The sequence below is a fragment of the Geotrypetes seraphini genome, chromosome 17 (assembly GCF_902459505.1).
Source record: "Geotrypetes seraphini chromosome 17, aGeoSer1.1, whole genome shotgun sequence".
In the NCBI taxonomy this organism is placed as follows: Eukaryota; Metazoa; Chordata; class Amphibia; order Gymnophiona; family Dermophiidae; genus Geotrypetes; species Geotrypetes seraphini.
Genome location: NC_047100.1, coordinates 27,123,125 through 27,142,393, shown reverse-complemented (window position 1 = coordinate 27,142,393; position 19,269 = coordinate 27,123,125). Strand labels below are relative to the sequence as shown.

Genomic DNA, 19,269 nt, shown 5'->3' with positions numbered 1-19,269 from the left:
CCCCGATCTCCTGTACTCTGCCCCGATTCTCCTGCCTGCCGCCCTGCTCTCTGCCCCGATTCTCCTGCCTGCCGCCCTGCTTCTCTGCCCCGATCTCCTGCTCTCTGCCCCGATTCTCCTGCCTGCCGCCCCTGCTTCTCTGCCCCGATCTCCTGCTCTCTGCCCCGATTCTCCTGCCTGCCACCCCTGCTCTCTGCCCCGATTCTCCTGCCTGCCGCCCTGCTTCTCAGCCCTGATCTCCTGCTCTCTGCCCCGATTCTCCTGCCTGCCGCCCCTGCTTCTCTGCCCCGATCTCCTGTTCTCTGCCCTGCTTCTCCTGCCTGCCGCCCTGCTCTCTGCCCCGATTCTCCTGCTCTCTGCCCCGATTCTCCTGCCTGCCACCCCTGCTCTCTGCCCCGATTCTCCTGCCTGCCGCCCTGCTTCTCAGCCCTGATCTCCTGCTCTCTGCCCTGATTCTCCTGCCTGCCACCCCTGCTCTCTGCCCCGATTCTCCTGCCTGCCGCCCTGCTTCTCAGCCCTGATCTCCTGCTCTCTGCCCCGATCTCTGCCTGCCGCCCCTGCTCTCTGCCCCGATCTCCTGTTCTCTGCCCTGCTTCTCCTGCCTGCCGCCCTGCTCTCTGCCCCGATTCTCCTGCCTGCCGCCCCTGCTTCTCTGCCCCGATCTCCTGCTCTCTGCCCCAATTCTCCTGCCTGCCACCCCTGCTCTCTGCCCCGATTCTCCTGCCTGCCGCCCTGCTTCTCAGCCCTGATCTCCTGCTCTCTGCCCTGCTTCTCCTGCCTGCCGCCCTGCTCTCTGCCCCGATTCTCCTGCCTGCCGCCCCTGCTTCTCTGCCCCGATCTCCTGCTCTCTGCCCCGATTCTCCTGCCTGCCGCCCTGCTTCTCAGCCCTGATCTCCTGTTCTCTGACCTGCTTCTCCTGCCTGCCGCCCTGCTCTCTGCCCCGATTCTCCTGCCTGCCACCCCTGCTTCTCTGCCCCGATCTCCTGCTCTCTGCCCCGATTATCCTGCCTGCCACCCCTGCTCTCTGCCCCGATTCTCCTGCCTGCCGCCCTGCTTCTCAGCCCTGATCTCCTGCTCTCTGCCCCGATTCTCCTGCCTGCCGCCCTGCTTCTCTGCCCCGATCTCTGCCTGCCGCCCCTGCTCTCTGCCCCGATTCTCCTGCCTGCCGCCCTGCTTCTCTGCCCCGATCTCTGCCTGCCGCCCCTGCTCTCCGCCCCGACTCTCCTGCCCTTCCCTGCAATGCAAGCCCGTGGTTTTAACCCACAGGCTTAAAACAGGTTAAAACCACAGGCTTGCAAAAAACCCCACAAAAAACCAATCCAGCTAAAACAAACACCAAATGCATGTGCAGACCATCTACAGGGAAAGCAGATGGTCTACGCATGCGTCAGGATCGTACACTAGCGCCCCCATTAGAATATTACTGGTTGTAGAATCCATTGGACCTGCCCAGATGGATCACGATCGGCCAGGTTAGTGAATCTAGCCCTTAAATCCTCTGCTCCTAAACACGCCTGCGGGTGTTTATAATCCGATTAATTTTCTTTTTTTTTAAAGCTCACAATTGAAGCCAATTTACTAATTAACCCCACCCCCTTTATCAAGCTGCACTGCTGAACAGCGTGAGCTAAATGCCGGGCCACCCATAGGAATAGAATGGTTGACTTGGTCAGCTTGATAAAAGAAGAGTTAAGTTCTTATAGAATTTCCCCCTGATGGTCTAAGTAAGGTTTTTATCTATCATGATATTCGTGAGGCGTAAAGAAAAATAAAACTCTGAATTGTGAACACACAAATACTGTTTTATTTTAGGTTATTAGGATACATGCATTTTTTTTCCTGATGTTCTGTTATAGCATAAGGAAAAGTGATCAATTTTTTTTTTTTTTAAATTAATCTCTCAGACTTGTGCCTTGTGTGTTTCCAGGAGTAACTTTAGGTTGAAATGTTCATTTTAAAGGTCTTATTTAAATAAATTCTGTATTTAGCACTGTACACTTTTGTGTGTAGTTCTTTACAGCGTCATACGAAGTTGTGCTCGGCTTAGTGACTTTTGCTGTTTTGGATTCAGGGAACTGCTTGGCAGATAGGAAAGGATGGCGAGCAAGTATCAGCGTTATTCACATTGGCAAATGCGACCCAGACTCGGACCAGAGGTCATGGCCTGAAGCTGAGAGGGGACACGGCCAGGACAAACGTCAGAAAGTTCTGCTTCACACAGAACTCTCTCCCGAAAGAGATGGTGGAGGAAACCACCATTCTAGGATTTAAGGGAAAATTGGACGCAGGACACATTGAGGGATATGAGTGACTAATGTATTCGCCAGGGTACGCCTGGCTGAGCCGCCGCGTGTGCGGATCGCCAGACTGGATGGACCCCAGGTCTGTTCCGGTGTAGGCATTTCTTATGTTCTTGTGTTCTTATAGGGCTAAATTCAGGTAAAAGGCACTTAAGAATTAACATAAAAACATAAGAGTTGCTGCTGCTGGGTCAGACCGGTGGTCCATCCTGCCCAGCAACCCGCTCACGTGGCGGCCCTCAGGTCAAAGACCAGTGCTCTAAATGAATCTAGACTCGCCTGCGTACGGTCCCAGTTTAGCAGGAACTTGTCCAGCTTAGTCTTGAAACCCTGGAGGGTGTTTTCTCCTACAACAGACTCCAGAAGAACGTTCCATCTCTCCATCACTCTCAAGGTGAAGAAGAACTTCTTACGATTGTACAGAATCTTCCCCTTTCAACTTTAGAGAGTGCCCTCTCGTTCTCCCTACCTTGGAGAGGGTGAACAATCTGTCTTTATCTGCTAAGTCTATTCCCTTCATTATCTTGAACGTTTCAATCGTGTCCCCTCTTAGTCTCCTCTTTTCAAGGGAGAAGAGGCCCAGTTTCTCTAATCTCTCTAATTGGCACTCTATGCTGTTCTTTAATGGGCACTTAATGAAGAGTGCCCATTATACAGTAGCATTGGGTGCCAAGACTTATGCCTACTAAAACTAAGTACAATTCCTGGTGAACAATTTGGATGCCCATCACCGGTATTCTGTAACACTGCGCACAAATTGTAAGAATGCCTATGCACCCTTTCGAATTGGGCATTTTGGGATTTGGGCACGCACTTACAGAATAGTGCCTAGCAAGATGTGTGACTGATATGTAAATCTCTCATGCATATTCATTAGGGATATCTTCAAAACCTGACTGACTGGGGGGGTCCCCCAGGACAGGGTTGAGAACCGCTGATCTAGACCTTAACACCCCTCGGCACATAAGACATAATCAGTTCGCTCAGTGTCATTGGCTGTTTGTGTAAATAAACTTATGAGTCATAACTATACGAATGACAGCTCAGAATAATTATTGTGTGCCAACTGTTATGTGCAGTTCATGCACACCACCCACCAGCCCTTATCCCACCCATATTAAGCCATTAGTGCAGGACTTTTAGTGCATTCGCTTTATGCATTGATGGCTTAGTGCACTTAGGACCAGTGCTGCCCGATTCAGGAAAAAAAATTTCGATTCGATTCAGCCTATTGAATCGATTTTCCTGCCCAATTGGGTGTTTTTTTAAAAACATCCTGGTGAGTTTATTTTATAACTTCTTCACCCTTTTATAGTCTCTTCACCCCCTTTGCCTTCTCCTAACCACACTGGCACTGTGGTGTAAACAAACAAGAAAGACTTTTCCTCTCTCTGTTAAATCCTAGCACACATTTGCGGTCTAACACCAGCTCTGGCAGGATACATGTTTCAAATCTGACATATTGTAATCACAAAACAGAAAATAAAATGATGAATGTTGTCTGGTCATTATTCAAATCTTGTTGGTCCCAGGCTCTGGTTGTCTTCTGATAACTTGCTTGCCAGGGTCTCCTCCTTTCTTCTTTCTCCGTTCTAATCATCCATCTGCCATCTCTGTCCTCCCCTTCCGTTTCCCTTCCCTAGAGGTCTGGCATCTTTCCTTTTTTTCTTCTCCATCCATAGATCCATCTTTTCTCAACTACCCTTTCATCCAGCATCTCTCCCTCCTTCCTAACTACCCTCCTATCCAGTATCCCTATCCCCCCTCCACACCATCTCTCCCTTTCTGTTCCTTCCCTCCCTAAATCCCATTGCCCATCATCTCTCTCTCCTCTATTTTTAGACCCATTATTTCTTCCCCCCAAAGTCCGGCATATGCACATCTCTTTGAACCCCCCTTCCCTCCCGTGTACTTTTACACCAGGGCCCATTCCCCTGAAGGTTTGTCCCCCCCCCTTGAAGGTCTGTCCCCCACTGAAGGCCTACATCCCATCCCTGAAGGCCTGCACCCAAAGCCTGCCTGTCCCCCCTAAAGGCCTGCACCCAAGGCCTGCCTGTTCCCCCTGAAAGCTTGCACCCAAGGCCTGCTGTCCCCCCCTGAAGGCCTGTTCAACCCTCCCACGAAGGACTGCACCCCCCAAGAAGGCCTGTACAACCACCCCCCACGAAGGACTGCACTCACTTCTCCATAAGGCCTGCATGTTCCCTCTGGCCTCAATTTACCTAAATCTATCAGCCTGCATAAGATCGCTAGTGCTGTGTTCAGAGAATTGTGGAAACCACCCCAAAGTTTTCCTAAAACACAGAAGAGTGTACGCTGAAAACAGAATTTTTCAATAACGTATTTAACTACTGTAGGATAGATTAAATGTGTAAGTTTGAAATCTTTTAGTGGCCCTCAGGGCTTTCTTGTATTCACTTTGTGGTCCTTTATGTGAAAAATGTTGGAGGCTACAACAATAGGGCAACTTTAAAAAAAAAAAAGTTCATGATTTCTTCATGTATTACAAAGTAACGTTAAGGTAATTGGAATTACAAGAAATGAAAAACAAATGCAAAATAATACAATCATCCTACCAAGTCCACATCATGAGAAGCAAAGGAAAAAAATATGGAAAAGAATCTAACATCTGTATATTCTCTAAAATAAAACCCTAAGCGTGCATGCGCACTTATGAGGCCGTAATCCGTGCTGTGTGCTTCCGTGGCTATGTTCGATTTGCATGGCATGTGGCAGCTTGCGGAGCATGTGGCGATTTGAGCGGCGCCAAAAGCAATAGCAGGAGGGTATCCTTCGGCCTGGACGAAGTGGACAGAGTGCGGGTGCTGTGAGGTGTCTGGCTGCTACTGCTGCATAGGGAAGTGGAGGGGGAGAGGGAAAGGGGTGTGCTGGGGGGCAGGCAGCAATCTTGGTTTGCTCGGGGGGGGGGGGAGACAGAAGGGGGCCATGGAGAGACAGGCAGGCAGGGGGCCAGGGAGAGAGACAGCCAGTGACCAAAGAGAGAGACAGACAAAGAAAAAAAAGACAGCAGCCAAGAAGAGAGAAATAAAGAAAGACAGAAAGGGGGCCAGGGAGAGACACAGACAGAAAGAATGCCAGAAAGACAGCGGAGAAAGAGACAAAGAAAAAAAAGACAGCGGCCAAGGAGAGAGAGAAACAGAAAGACAGACTGAAAGCGGCCAAGGAGAGAGTGAAAGACAGACAGACAGATAGTACCCAATAAACCTGTAAAAGAAAATAATCTCTGTGATATTTCACAGACTTATTCAAAAGAAAAGTTTTGCAACTCTTATGTTCTTAAGCTACCATACATAAGTTCCACCTATGTCAAGTTTCAAGGTTTATTTCGATTTGATATACTGCTTAAAATTAATCTAGGCTAAAAATTAATCTAAAACAGGGAGAACCAACATGGACGTTTAAAATAACGAGGGGAGCAAAACACTTGGATGCAAAGGGAAAACAGCAGGGATTACATCATTTCATAAAATAAAAAAAAGAAGGGGAAAAGGAAAAAAACAAAAGGGGGCGCCAGAGAGCTGAAAACAGATCCAGATTTACACCCCAAAGGCATCTTTGAAAAGAGGCCTTGAGGCTTGCTTTAAATTTAGCAGTGTTAGTTTCTTGTCGCCTGTTTGAAGGGAGGGAGTTCCACAATGTTTCTGTCTGTTTTCCCTTGCAGATCCACGTAGATATTTCTGGAACAGCAAGGCAGCATGCTGGTATATACAGTAGATGTTACATACATGCCTATATGGCATAGGATGAATGGTAACCTGCACAGAACAGAGCCATAAAGAAAGTCCTGGGGGTGTAACAGCTGTACGGAGTGGCACATACAACATCTGAATGCCTGACTGTATGGTCTGCATGGGTCAACCACATGATCTGGAACAAAGGGAGGAAGGAGCGTGTTGACTCATGGGAGGAGCATGATTTTGGGACAAGGGAAGGGAGGGCATAAACTCAGGACAAGGAGGGAGGGAGGAAGGAGGCACTAACTTGGGATTTAGGAGGGAGGGAATAGAAAGGGAGAATTGGGCATAAGTGTATGAGTGAGAGGGAAAGAGATGGTGCACATGGGGAAAGGAAGAAAAAGGAAAATTGGGCATAGAGAGAGAAGCAGCGGCCTCCCCCGTGTCTGTCTCAACAGCAGACTATGGACTTTTCCTCCAGGAACTTGTCCAAACCTTTTTTAAAACCAGCTATGTTAACTGCACTTACCACATCCTATGGCAATGCGTTCCAGAGTTCAACTAGTCTCCGAGTGAAAAAATATTTTCTCCTATTGGTTTTAAAAGTATCTCCCTGTAACTTCATCGAGCATCCCCTAGTCTTTGTCAATTTTGACGGCGTGAAAAAACAATCCACTTGTACCTGCTCTACACCACTCAGGATTTTGTAGGCTTCAGTCATATCACTTCACTATATTCCTGCCCAACTTTGTAAGTAATGCACTGTTAACCCTGTCTTTGCATCATAACAGATCAAAGAAAAAATAGTGGTAGAGCTGAGGTGAAACATCGCTCAAGGGGGTTTCTGTGTGACGTTTGCTTACAGTCATCTTGAGGCTTACCACAGCCCTGTTTCATTTGAAGTAAAATACCAGCAGCAGATGACGTTTAAGTATAATCCATAAAATTCAACTCTTCGCCTTCCCCTCCCTAAAACTATGCCACTCAAAAAAATTCCTTGACAAAACCTATGCCTTCCAAACCGCCAAACTAAACCCTTGGCTAGCCCAAATGGTCCTCAAGGCCTACAACTACCTCGACTTTAGAAAATTACTCAAAACTCACCTATTCCGAGACCAAAACCCTTAATGCCCCTTTTCAATCCTCCCCCCCCCCCGTTCTGATCTACTCCCCTCCCCCATTTCCCTCCTCTCCCCCCTACTTCTCTCCTTGCTGTTCGCAACTCTATGATCAATTCGATATGTAACCACTTGTAACTATTCTCGCCTTGCTGTTTGCAACTCTATGATCAATTTGATATGTAACCACTTGTAATCTCTGTCTAACTAATGTGAACTGCCTAGAACTCTTCGGGGTATGGCGGTATACAAAAATAAAGTTATTATTATTATTATGAGTATAATTTCTCTGTTCACTGTATGGGAAGATGGTGAGCAAGTCCCCAGCACCCAATGAAAAGGCTTTAAAGTTATCATACATGAAATTTTGGCAACTAATGTGCAGGAACTACTAAAGTTTTAGTGCATCGTATGGAAAGGGGTCCGTAGTCTCCCGATGTTTGTAAAATAAATACTACTCAGGTACTGTGTGCACTTGCTCTGTTATTTCTGCTGCCGTGTGCTCCCTTCACCTATCTAAAATTATAAAATAAAGTGTGGTATTTGCATCTCTTGATAGCTCACCCTATCTGACTGTACATGTTGTTCAATATTATCCTCTATAGACCTTTGTGCTGTTTCCCTAAGACACAAGCAAGCCGCTGTGAAAAGGAACATCGAATGCTATCACCTTCACTGTGCCCTTTGTCACAGACCATGAAAAATATCCCAGTAGGGAAGCATCTTGTTCTGACTGCGCTAACCTTGTCAGAATGTCAGCCAGTGATTATTTCATTTGGTCATAAGAGGAATTTCTTTTCTCTGAACAGATAAAGCAGAAATGTACAACCCAGCAATGAAAGACAGCCTCTGAGCCATTAACTGCTCTGGTGAGCAATTGCTTCCTTATCTATTGGTGAAATACAGATTGCCTTTCCACAGTAAGATGAGGTCTCTAGGAAACACTGATGTGGCTGTATGTGCTGCCATCTAGTGCTGAAAGGTAAGACTAGAAGTACATAGCCAAGGTTTAGTTTAAGCTGCATTGTGGTAATGAGAAAAATTTAAGTAGTATAGTAAAACCTTAAATTGCAAGTAACTTGGTTTGCAAGCATTTTGCAAGACAAGCAAAACATTTGATTAATTTTTAACGATATACAAGCAATGTCTTGCAATACAAGTACATACAGTATACACACATCACATCATCACAACTGAGCCGATGGTTCTCTCTCTGACACTGCGGGAGTGTAGTGACTTCTAAATGAGCCAAAGCATTTTGTATTAAAGTTTTTGGGTTCTGGAACAAATCGTCTGAATTTCCATTATTTCCTATGGGGAAATTCTCTTTGATATACGGGTGTTTTGGATTACAAGCATGCTTCTGGAATGAGTTATGCTCGCAAACCAAGGTTTTACTGTTTTCTAAGTTAGCTGCTCATAATAATAAATAAAAATATCACAGACAAAATAATTATGGCACTAGGTCCTGACCACTTAAAAACCTTTTTGAATTCTAAGTTGCCTGTGATGCCACCTAGACCAGCTCCCCAAGTATCAGCATCTACTCTGTAAATGATATATACCGTATATATAACATAGTAACATAGTAGATGACAGCAGATAAAGACGCAAATGGTCCATCCAGTCTGCCCAACCTGATTCAATTTAAATTTTTTTAATTTTTTCTTCTTAGCTATTTCTGGGCAAGAATCCAAAGCTCTACCCGGTACTGTGCTTGGGTTCCTACTGCTGAAATCTCCGTCAAAACCTACTCCAGCCCATCCTCCCCCTGTTTCCATGAAAATAAGATCTATCCTGAAAATAATCTCTAGGATGATTTTTAAAGATGCTCCTAATATAAGCCCTAATTAAGATTGACCCCCAAAGCACCCCCTCCCCAAATGTCCCTAACACTCCCTGACTCCATCCCTGACAGTATTGCCTGATTTAAAAAAATTGGACTCATCGATTCAGCAACCGCCACTCCTGCTGCTTTAGAGTGAAGGTATATCAGTCTCATAGTGGGAGGGTCGATGGGGTTCTGCTCCACAGGGGGATGGGAGGGAGGGATAGAAAGATGCTGTACAAGGGGATGGGTGAGAAGGGAGGAAAGATGCTGCATGAGGGGAGGGGAGAAAGAAAGAGGAAGAAATAGGGTGGAGGAGAGGAAGTGAGAGATTATTATTGTGCAGGAAAAAATAAGACATCTCCTGAAAATAAGCCCTAATGCGTTATTGCTTTTTGTTTTTTTTTACCCTAAATTAATATGACACTGTCTTATTTTGGGGGAAACACGATATGTATATATTGGAGTCTAGCTTCCTTTCTTTTTTCTCTTATTTAAAAGCAAAATATTGCATGGAATTGTGATTTGCTCCCTCTGATTATGGACTTGTGTACAGAGTTACAGAATATGTGTAACTACGGTATATTATGTTTCTTATAATTTCTAAAGTAATAACCCTGTCATTTCTGTTACAATAGTTATCTTTTTATAAATAAAAAAAATGTTTTAAAGAGTCACTAAAATCATACAAACATTGAATGAAGGAGAAAATTTTTACCATGTACTAGTTTTACACTTTCATTTTTACAATAAGAAACGGAATCAAATTAATATATTCTGTTCTGGATCTTTGCAACAATGTGCATCCAATTATCGGGTTCTTTTTTGCCTTGGATTTGTTCTTTTCTAAGGCTTGGAAACATTTTCAAGTTTCAAGTTTATTAGGATTTTATATACCGCCTATCAAGGTTATCTAAGCGGTTTTTACAATCAGGTACTCAAGCATTTTCCCTATCTGTCCCGGTGGGCTCACAATTTATCTACCATACCTGGAGCTTTGGAGGATTAAGTGACTTGCCCAGGATCACAAGGAGCAGCTGTAGTTTCAACCACTGTGCCACACACTCCTCCGTTATAGTGATTAAGAGTGCCTAAGTGATATGCAAATAAGTGCAGATACTGATTAAAATAAAACTCTGCTCTGTGTTCCTGGCACCGAGCAAGCATTCATGTACTCTCTTACTTAAGAGCATAAGAATTGCCATACTGGGACAGACCAAGGTGGCCAACCCAGATCCCAAGTACCTGGCAGAAACCCAAGGAGTAGCAACATTCCAGAGCTCCCAGGTTAAGCACTTACGAACTTTGCAAAACACTGCTGCTAGGCTAATTTCCAACATCAAGAAGTTTGACTGTACCACTCCACTGTTTATGCACCTTCATTGGCTGCTAGTACAGTACCACATTTGTTTAAAATATTCATTTTGATGCATAAGCCCTATTACTTAGAGAAATCTCCCTACTCACTTTGCCTTGGTCCAAAATTAGAGCAGCTACCTTCGTCCATTCTGTTGCCCTCAGCGTCCTCATTGGAAATTGAATTCTCAAGTAAAGTTTTGGGTGTCGTCATAGATTCTACACTTTCATACAACGACCATCTTAATTCTTTGGTTAAAAAAAATGCTTTTTTAGTCTCCATATATTGAGGAAAGTGAGATCCTGTTTCCATCAACAACATTTTGCTGTCCTTGTTCAATCAATCATTCTTTTGAAAGCTGGACTATTGTAATTCAGTCTGTTTAAGCCTGACCAAGAAGAAGAGCCTTCAAAGACTTCAATTGATCCAGAATACTGCGGCCTGGCTGATCTTTGCAAAAAGTAAATTTGATCACGTCTCTCCGCTACAGCAAAAACTTCATTGGCTTCCAATAATTTCCAGGGTTTATTTTAAATACGCCTGCTTAACATTCAGGATCTTGCATGACATCCTTCCCCCTTTAATTCCCCTATCTTGGAATTCTGTAAGATCCGATATCAATCTGATATCGCCAGATGTACTCAAAATTTTAAATTGTCCTTTCCAACGTCGAAAGGCATTATCTATATTGGCAAACGAGAGAAATCTCTGCTTTTCAAAATTAGTGAGTTGTGGAATAATTTTTCTGTTCAACTGCGCAATCTGGACTCTTTCCAACTAGTTCGAAAACATCTGAAAACTTGGCTATTTTCAAAGTTATAAATTCTGCTCCTCGCCATACTATTCCAAATTCATATTGTACTTGTTCTCTTTTCTAATTTTTGTAAACCGTGCCAAGGTTTAGATTAGTTTATCTTCTTTAACTGTCCCCGACACCCCTACTCGATTTTTATTATTATTATTATTATTAGGTTCTTATATCCCGCCATACCCAAAGAGTTCTAGGCGGTTTACATTCGTTACATTAGGATCCGGTCTGAACCCGGATTTACAAAAATTTTATCGGAATTGCAGGTAGCGCGGAAGGAGGCACAGGTTTATCATAGTTGGGTTAGAAGATAAAATGGAGGGAGTGGGAAACCAGAAGAGGGGGGGGGGAGAAGGAGGTGGGGGTGGGGGGGGTTGGAGTGTATGCGGGGAGTAAGGACTAAGGGTCTTGTTCGCGGAAGAGGTGTGTTTTGAGAAGTTTTCTGAAGTCTAGGTAGGTCGGGGCCTCTAGCATCATTTGGGCTAGCCAAGGGTTCAGCTTGGCCGCCTGGAAGGCGAAGGTTTTGTCGATGAATCTTTTGAGCTGGCATGATTTTATGGAGGGGAAGGTAAACAACTGGATTCTGCGGGATTTCTTGTTGGTGCAATACATATTGAAATGTGGGGAGAGGTATTTTGGTGAGAGACCAAATACTGTCTTGTAACAGATGCAGGCGAATTTGAAGAGGACTCGGGATTCGAAGGGTAGCCAGTGCAGTTGGTGGTAGAAGGGGGTGATGTGTTCCCATTTGTTCAGGCCGAAAATGAGGCGGACAGCTGTGTTTTGAATCAGTTTTAGTCTTCTGGTGATTTTCTTTGTGGAGCTTAGGTAAATGATATTGCAATAATCCAGTATGCTGAGGATAGAGGATTGAACTAATAGTCGAAATGCAGTGTCATCGAAGTATTTCTTTATGGTACGGAGTTTCCAGAGTGCTGAAAGGCCTTTCTTGACAATGAGGTCGGTGTGATTTTCTAGGGATAGATGTTTGTCAAGCGTGACTCCTAGTATTTTTAATGTTTGTTCGAGTGGGAAAACCAATCCTTTCATCTGGATTGTGGTGTCTTTGATTTTGTCTTTGGGGGTGGCTAGAAAGAATTTTGTTTTGTCTGGGTTGAGCTTTAGTTTGAAGGAGAGCATCCAGAGTTCTATCTGGCTGAGTATGCTAGTTATGTAGTTGAGAAGATCCTGGGATAGACTGGTTAGAGGGATGACAATTGTGATGTCATCTGCATAGATGAAGAATTTGAGCTTAAGTTTGTGAAGGAGGTTACTGAGGGAGGCGAGGTAGATATTGAACAGGGTGGGGGATAAGGGGGAGCCTTGTGGTACACCGCAGGAGTTCACCCAGCTGTAGGAGAAGTTGTCATTTTTGTGTACCCTGTAGGATCTGTTTCGTAGGAACCCTTGGAACCAGCTGAGTACCCGGTCTGAGATTCCAATGTGGGCCAGGCATTCCAGGAGAATAGTGTGGTCAACTAGGTCAAACGCACTGCTTATATCAAATTGTAAGATCAGGGCGCTGGAGCCCCGACTGAAGAGTATGTGCAGGTGGTCTAGTAAGGAGGCGATGATGGTCTCTGTGCTGTGGTCCGTGCGGAAGCCCGATTGATTGTCGCTTAGGATATTGAATTTTTCCAGGTATGCGGAGAGTTCTGCTTTTACTGCCCCTTCCGCGATTTTGGTGAATAGTGGTATGTTAGCTATTGGTCTGTAATTGGAAGGTGCGTTGGAAGAGTCCTTTATGCTTTTTATGATTGGGGTTATTAAGATATGTCCTTGTTCTGGAGGGAAGTTTCCTGCGGATAGTAGGGAGTTGACCCATAGTAGCATGTTTGCTTTGAAGTAGATCGGAGCCGTTTTCATCACATTTGGGGGGCAAGTATCTAGTTTGCAGAAGGATTTGGTGTATTTGTTATAATATTTGTTGAAGGTTTTCCAGTCGATTGTGGTAAATTGGTTCCAGTTTAGGTCGGATCTAGACCCTTGGTCTGGTTTAGCTATGTCGATGTCAGGGAGGATGGGAAAGAGCTCCAGTGGATTGGTCTTGGTGGGTAGTGCTGATCTTAGTTTTAGGATCTTGGAGTTGAAGAAATCCGCTAGGGTGTTGGCGGTTAGTGTTGAGTCTTCCTGGTTGTTAGTGAGTGTTTCAATGTTGTAAAGGTTATTGACGAGTTTGAAGAGGTTGCTGCTGTTGGATGTGATGTTTCCAATTAAGTGTGAGTAGAATTTTTTCCGTTTTTCCTTGGTAAGGTTTTTGTAGGTTTTTAGTTTGAGTCTCCAGGCAGTTCTGAGTTCCTGGGTTCCTGACTTTATCCATAGTCTTTCTGACTTTCTGAGGTCCCTCTTTAATAGTAACAGCTCTGTGTCGAACCATCCCTCCTGATTTGTGGTTCTGATGTGGCGGGTTTTTGAAGGGGCTATTTCATTTAAAATGTTAGTGCTGTCAATGATCCAGGCGGACATGAGTTGATCTATTTCTTCGTCTTGTTTTATGTGGGTGTCATAGCGAGACCAGAATTCCTCTGGGTCTATCTTTCCTCTAGTGGTGTGGGTTGTGATGTTTCTTGTTTTGTTGTTTCTTGAATGTTTTTGTTGGCAGCCCAAGGACTCCAATTGCTTAGTATTTCCCAATCCTAAACTGGCACATTATGAATTTACCCACCACTCGGCCTTTTTCCTCTCACCTAAGCTTTGGAATGAACTTCTTCCTTCCGTTCATAATGAAAACATCCTTTCCCAGATTTAAAACCTTATTGAAGACCCGTTGTTTTTCACCATGGCTTTTCCCTCCTTAAGCTAATTGTTCCCAATGATATTAGCTGTTTCATCAGGGTGAGACTGAGACAGCAACAACCATAACTGTGCAGACTGAGTGGAAGTTCAAGAGCCCCGAGGAAAAAGCTAATACCTGTAAAACGTTGGCTACATATAGGATGCCAAAAAATTTTTTTCTAACACAGTTGTTAGCAAGGTTGTTTGAAATATCAGTCCCATAAAAAAGAACCTTAGTGGCAAATTGTCATTCTAAAAGGAAGGTTTTTTTTTTTAGAGCCATTGATGTGGGCGGAGGTGGTTTGAACTTGTGCTCTACCAGAAAAGACCTGAGGCTTTTTCTTCTGATAGAACTGACTCTCAGCTACACAAGTGGAGTATTTTTTTTATTTAGATTGTTCATCGCTTCGATCTTTTAGCCAGTAAAGGAGGTGTAAAAAATCTCAACAAACATAAAGACCTATGTGAGTTGCTATTAAAAAAAAGTTCAGTTCCTGGAGTATGAAAGGACCTTTCTCTCACCAATCAGATATATGATTACAAGTATAGCTGCTGAATTTACTATGACCACAAAGATACTCTGGCACTTACATAGTCAAAAACAAAGGAAAATACTGCAGATGCGAATTACAAATGGCCAAGCCTTTATTAATGAATGTAATTTTCCTCAATGTGGGAACGGGGACCCTGACACAGTCCGTGTTTCGATTAGAACACCTTCATCAGGGCTCCAACCACTAGATACCAAGTGAATATTTTAAGTTTAGGTGGGGGGGGCCCCCTCAAAAAAGAGGGTTCCTTTGGGTGTCGGGTCAAAAATGCGTCGGGACAAAGGCGCGCAGACAACTGAGCACAACGCGGAGGTGCGCGCCAAAGAAAATGACTGTTTTAAAGGGCTCCGACTGGGGGTGTGGGGGGGAACCCCCCCCCACTTTACTGTATACAGATCACGCTGCGTTGTGGGGGGTTTGGGGGGTTGTAACCCCTCACATTTTACTGAAAACTTTACTTTTTCCCTAAAAAACAGGTAAACAGTTAAGTTTCCAATATAATGAGGGCGGTTACAACCCCCCAAACCCCCCACAATGCCGCCGCGATCTGTATTAAGTAAAGTGGGGGGTTTCCCAACAAAACCCCCCGTTGGAGCCCCTAAAAACACTCTTTTTCTTCGGCACGCACTTCCGTCTTGCGCTCAGTTGTCGGCGCGCGCCTTTGTTTTCGGCGGTTTTGTCTATGAACCTTACTGTGTAACCCTCAAAAAGACAAAATAGTATCCGCTGTATGGAGCACATTTGACGTACGTGCGATTTTCGGGGTTCAATTGTGTGCGGTTTTGACGGGTCACCGTATGGATGCATAGCTTAAAATCTACTGCCTTAAAGAGGTATAAAAACCTATATATAAAAAAAGAGACATGTTAGGAATTAATTATGGAACAGCCCCTAAAGTACATAGCTGGCCTCACAGCCAGATAGTTTTCAGCAAAAATCTAATGGAATGGAAGGTAATAATCTCATTAGAGCCCACTACCAAGGCATAAACGCAACCTGAGTGTGACCTCTGATTTCAGCAGGCTTTTTGGATTCTGCACCGTAACAAAAACACACACACACGCGTTTACCTTGCAGGCTGCCGCACCCATAAAGGTGTGTTAGATTTGAACTCTTCAGTTTCGTAAGGTGAAAACATGGCTCGAAGTTGATTCTATCTGGCAGTTGTTACTATACTGCACGAGTTCAAAAATCTGTGGCCTAGTGATTGCGGCAGAAAAGACAAAGGCCAAAAGGCCGAATTGTGGAATTCTATGCCAATGGCCTCGGAGCTGGAGAAAGAGGTAATGGCTTTCTGGATGTAATTCAAAACCTGGCTTTTTAAGCAAGGAGTATAATGTTGCCTCAGGGGATTTTATTGGTTTTAAAGGTTTATAAGACAGAATTTTACTAGTCGTTTGATCTCAGAAAATGTAAATTAGGAGATGAGTAGGAGGCATTATGATGGTTTTTACTGAGCTTGATGATAAAATTGTTCTCTAGCATAATGTTAATTACAAGATCTTATTGGGTTGGATGATATTATTTTTACTTAATATTCTTATTCTTCTTCCTCTCCCAGACCTGTACTGGGAGAACCCCAGCCAGTCAAGTTTTCTCAACCTCAGCCAGTCAGGTATCCACAATGAATATGCATGAGATAGATTTGCATACCAAGGAGGCAGTGCATGCAGATCTACCTCGTGAATAGTCATTGTGGATATCCTGAAAACCTCACTGGCTGGGGGTCCTCCAGTACAGGTTTGGGAATCACTGGCTTATGAGATCTGGAGATTTGTTTCTCACCTCGAGCCCAATGGGTAAAAGCGGGTTACAAATGTCACTGTTATTATTATTCTGCAAAGTGCATAATGCAAAGATTTGTCTGGTATTATAGGAGAATTTGAGCTATCATTCCCCTCTATAAAAGGTATATCCCGCGCAGGAAAACTTGGATCATCTCTCCCCTTTAGAATCACAGAACTCTGGAACAACCTCTCATCCCCACTCAGAAACTCAAGCTCCTTCCAATCCTTCCGCAAACACTTGAAAACTTGGCTCTTTGCAAAAAATCTAATCACCTCCCATTCTCCAGTATTCTGTCCCTCTCTATCCTCTTAGTCCCTTTCCTTTATCCTTCATTGTAGTTCCTTTCCTATTAATTCTGTAAACCGTGCCGAGCTCTGCGCTTGTGGAGATGGCGCGGTATACAAACCTAAGGTTTAGTTTAGTTTAGTTTAGCTTCACCCAGAAAATAGGATTTAAGCGTCATCACAAAATAAAGCTTGAATCCAGCAAAACTGTTTGCTGTTGTCAAATCTGAAATTTCAAGGTTTTGTAGAAACTTGTCCAGCCATTGGCACTGCCTAAGGTTCCTACAGCAATTGGAATTACTCAACATGACTTACTTCACAGTCTTGCCATTTCTATTGTCAGAGCTTGATACTTCATTAATTTTCAAATTCTGTGTCGGAGCGTACCGCGAGTGATTTCCTTAACTCACCACTGGAAGTACATCTTTAGAATCAACAAATACAGGTATAACCACCATAAATGGAAAGAAAAAAAAAAAAATCCAAATCTTATGGTACTTTGGAACATAACAACAGAATCCAACTAAACCTGCCATCCACAAAATACCTCCACTACAAGCGAATATCAGGATGAGGACGGAGCTTAGGCATTGATGGAATGAGGCATTATGACATCACAATCTGAGCTCTAGAATGTTGCTACTTATGATTTGAAAGTGTTTGAGGCTGTGCAGGTGAGGACGGAGCTTAGGCATTGGTGGAATGAGGCATTATGACATCACAATCTGAGCTTTAGAATGTTGCTACTTATGATTTGAAAGTGTTTGTGGCTTGTGCAGATGAGGATGGAGCTTAGGCATTGGTGGAATGAGGCATTATGACATCACAATCTGAGCTCTAGAATGTTGCTACTTAGGATTTGAAAGTGTTTGAGGCTGTGCAGGTGAGGACGGAGCTTAGGCATTGGTGGAATGAGGCATTATGACATCACAATCTGAGCTCTAGAATGTTGCTACTTATGATTTGAAAGTGTTTGTGGCTTGTGCAGGTGAGGACGGAGCTTAGGCATTGGTGGAATGAGGCATTATGACATCACAATCTGAGCTCTAGAATGTTGCTACTTATGATTTGAAAGTGTTTGTGGCTTGTGCAGGTGAGGACGGAGCTTAGGCATTGGTGGAATGAGGCATTATGACATCACAATCTGAGCTCTAGAATGTTGCTACTTATGATTTGAAAGTGTTTGTGGCTTGTGCAGGTGAGGACGGAGCTTAGGCATTGGTGGCATGAGGCATTATGACATCACAATCTGAGCTCTAGAATGTTGCTACTTATGATTTGAAAGTGTTTGTGGCTTGTGCAGACGAGGACGGAGCTTAGGCATTGGTGGCATGAGGCATTATGACGGCGGCGGAGTCATGATCTTTTGAAGACACGGGGCCACGAGCTCTCCCCGGTTCTGATCAGGCTGAAGTGTTTTTTTGGCTAAGGGTCAATTTGCATTCAAGTGAAATTAATGATCCCACCTGTGGACTCGGTTTCCTTTGTTTACACGGTGTTGCACGTTCAGAGTCTGGACTATCTGAAAGATAAACAGTCCGGCCTACGCTCCTTAATCTATATGAAATGGAGCAAACCGCTAGATAAATTTGTAGAGCTTAAAGAGTGAAGACATTTCAGAGTCTCTTACTTTCTGAATGATTTTCAAAGTAATTTAAGCAGGTAAATTGTAAATTATATGATAACAATGGTAATGACGGAATAAAACCTGGATGTATAGCTGGTAATCACAATATTATCCACATCCATTGTAGCTTAGAAACAATACATTTTGGACATAAGAACAGCCTCACAGGGTCAGAGCAATGGTCCATCAAGCCCAGTAGCCCGTTCTCACGGTGGCCAATCCAGGTCACTATACCTGGCCAAAACCCAAGGTGTAGCAATATTCCATGCTACTGATCCAGGGCAAACAGTGACTTCCCCCGTGTCTTTCTCAATAACAGACTGTGGGCTTTTCCTCCAGGAACTTGTCCAAACCTATCTTAAAACTAGCTACGCTATCTGCTCTTATCACATCCTTTGGCAATGCGTTCCAGAGCTTAACTATTCTCTGAGTGAAAAAAAATTTCCTCTAATTGGTTTTAAAAGTATGTCCCTGTAACTTCCATCGAGTGTCCCCTAGTCTTTGTCATTTTTGACGGAGTGAAAAATCGATCCACTTGTACCCGTTCTACTCCACTCAGGATTTTGTAGACTTCAATCCTATCTCCCCTCAGCCATCTCTTTTCCAAGCTGAAGAGCCCTAATCGTTTTAGTCTTTCCTCATGCAAGAGGAGAAAAGAGCAACCACCTTGCCGAAACCCAGGATCGAACCAGGGACCTTTAGATCTTCAGTCTAACGCTCTCCCAACTGAGCTATTTCGGCAGTAGACAAATAAATCAGATAATTAGCTTTTCAAATTCAGGTGATTACTCCACAATCTTAAGAAATATGGAAAAGTCTTCAGTAAAATAATTTTTGTGGCTTTTTATTTTTATTTAGAGCTCCTTTTACAAAACTGCGTCATGTCATTTATCTCGCTAGCCTGTTGTAGAAACCTCTACCACGGCTTTGTAAAAGCCCTTGTTAGTTAATTACCCCACCCCCTTTATCAAGGTGCCTTCTTGGTAAGGACACAGGCATCCGTCCTCTCTGCCACACTGCCACGCATTTACACCGCTTCCCTTTCCCCATACCTCCATAACGTTCCTGGTGCGAGCATCAACCCCACCCCCCAACCTGCTGTCACCCCAGCATCGGCTCTTCCTCCGACATCACTTCC

At 44.1% G+C, this 19,269-nt stretch overlaps 1 non-coding gene across 1 annotated transcript; it reads right to left on the bottom strand.

Moving 5' to 3' along the window:
- Nucleotides 1-18,799: 18,799 nt before the first annotated feature.
- Nucleotides 18,800-18,872, bottom strand: TRNAF-GAA. The gene has a single exon. It is a non-coding gene; the product is annotated as a tRNA-Phe (tRNA).
- Between the last annotated feature and the right edge of the window lie 397 nt (nt 18,873-19,269).